The sequence below is a fragment of the Anoplopoma fimbria genome, chromosome 12, assembly GCF_027596085.1.
Source record: "Anoplopoma fimbria isolate UVic2021 breed Golden Eagle Sablefish chromosome 12, Afim_UVic_2022, whole genome shotgun sequence".
NCBI classification, from domain to species: Eukaryota; Metazoa; Chordata; class Actinopteri; order Perciformes; family Anoplopomatidae; genus Anoplopoma; species Anoplopoma fimbria.
The window spans coordinates 15,099,527-15,102,165 of NC_072460.1; positions in this window are offsets into that span (position 1 = coordinate 15,099,527).

Below are 2,639 nucleotides of genomic sequence, written 5' to 3' on the forward strand. Positions count from 1 at the left end.
TCTGACAAGGAGAACGCTGCTTTCTGTTTGGCCCGTTTTGGTCCTGACCAGCAGCCAATCAGAGCTCACGGCGCCTTCAGGTACTCCACGAAAGCTCCGAATTCACACGACTTATTAAATACAGTGGATACGGTGATTGTAAAATGTTGAAGGTAGAACAATAAAAGAGATATTAAATAAAATGACAACAAGTGGGGTTTTCTTTTGGTGGAAGTTTAAAAATGTTAAATAACGTGTGTGCAGCAAATTATAGTTTATTTATTTAATTATTAGTATTATTATTATTACTATTTGTATTATTATTATTATTATAGTTGTTTTGTTGGTTTTGTTGTGGTTGTGTGTGTGTGTGTATGGAGGACGAAAAATGACATAAGTATAAATAAATAAATGCATAAATAATTGTATAAATAAACAGGAATAAATAAATAAATGCTTAAATAAATGTTTGAATACAGAAATAAATAAATGAAGGTGAACGTAAATGTAGTAATATATTTATTTATTTATGTCCTCGTTTAGGAAATATTTCTGTATTTATGTCAGCAATTATTTATTCTTTTATTTATTCATTTCTGTATTTATACATTTATTTAATTGGAAAAAATCGCCCAAATAATGGCAAATTAATAAATACTTTACCTTTACATTCAGCTGTTTACTGGTATATTTAAATTGCTTATTTATTGAGTGTTTTATGTAAACAAAGAGCTTGATGTTATATTGTTGTCATTTTTGAAGACCTGGACCAAATAGTCTATGTTGCTGTTTGTTCAGTTAAAGATAAATAGAAACACATTTTTAATAAAGTTCATCTACGTCTTAAGAAAACTATGACAGTTGTTCTGACAGACTCAGCTCAGTGTTGTCAAACACTGCCCTCCATGGACAAGATCATGTGTTCTCAATTGATTTGAGTTTTGACCAGTAAAGTTTCTCCTGACAAACAGCAGGTGGCGATAATGTTTAACTTCTGCTGCTGTTGACTGCACAGCTCTCAGAGGGTTTGATCACAGCTTCAGCATCTCCTTTGAATACTCCTACTGTGTGCAGTGGTGGAATGTAGCTCAGCACACTTACTCCAACTGAAATGATGCAGTTTATTAAAATACCTGATTTTTTTGCAGAACGAGTAGTTTTAGTACTTTACATTAATGTTACTGATAATACACCTATACTTTTACATAAGTATAAGATTAATCTTGGATTATAAATACAGGGCTTTTACCAGAGTATCATCACATTGTGGTATTTGTACTTTTTTCTTCAGTAAAGGATCTGAGCGCCTTATCTAAGTTGTGACACTATGAAAGCCTGTCCAACCCATTCTTATGTCACTGCTCTGGAGCGCTGAGGGTCAAAGGTCATCCTTAGGCCTGGACTGACTGATCACGTGCATTTCACAAAGACTGCTTTGTTTTCCTCGTGTTCAACTTTCATCTGCTGTTTCCTTCATGTGATCATGTTCCACTCATTTGCTGCCTGTTTAGGAGGTACAGTGACAAATATTAAAAAGGGGATGACCATCAACCAAACAGTAAATAATACAACATAGCATGAACATTTAAGCATACCTGAAGTAGGTATTTACTCAAGTAGAACACTCACACACATTTTTGTACATTGCGCTTTTACCCCTCTGCATTAAAAGAGGGAAACACTTTACTACAACTATGTGACACGTTTTGAGTGCCAGGTCTCTTTAATTATTGGATGGATTGCTATGTGATTTGATGCAAACGTTCATGTCTCCCCAAAGACAAATTGTATTACCCTTGATGATTCTCTGACTTTTCATCTTGCGTCATCCTCCAGTCAAATTTTACTTCAGTTTATGACCAAATACCTGCAAAACGTATCTAACCAACTGGACTAAGATGGTTAACACAGTTTACGTACAGCTGATATCATCATTGTGAGCATGTTGACTTAAACATTAAGGCCAAGTTACGCCTCACATGGCTGCGACTATAATGTACTTGTCCACAAATTCATGGTACCAGTACTTTATTTGTGTATTTCCATTTTATGCAGCTTAATACCTCTACTCACTATATCTCAGAGGCAAATATTTTACTTTTTACTCCACTCCATTTTTTGACATGTTTAGTTATTTTTCAGATTTACAGTTCATCTCCTTCCTGTGCAGTGAAAACCATGTATCTCCAGATGTGTCGATGTTGAATTTTTGTGATATAGTGAAGGATGTCTGCAGTGTTGAGAACATTTTCTTAATTCTTAAGCAGAATAAATTATTAATATTTAGCCTCTTGGATCAGCAGGAAAAAGCATCATCACAAAGCTGAAAACATGGCTGTTTTTCTGAGCTTTGTGGTTCTCCCTGTAGAGCGTCTCTACAAACATATGATGATCTTATAGGATATGATGCATTGCTTTAGATTTAACTACCCAACAGTAAATAAAGGATTTAAAACATATACAGCAGTAAAATACGACATACACATTATGCAGCAATAATATTAATCCAGAAACTTTATATATATATAATAGTAAAACATGGACAGGGAACATTTTACCACAAAATCAATACTTTTACTGTAAGTACTTTCACGGCATTTTTCTGATGCATACTTTAAGTTAAGTAAAGTTTTGTGTACAGGACTTGTTCCTGTCTTTGA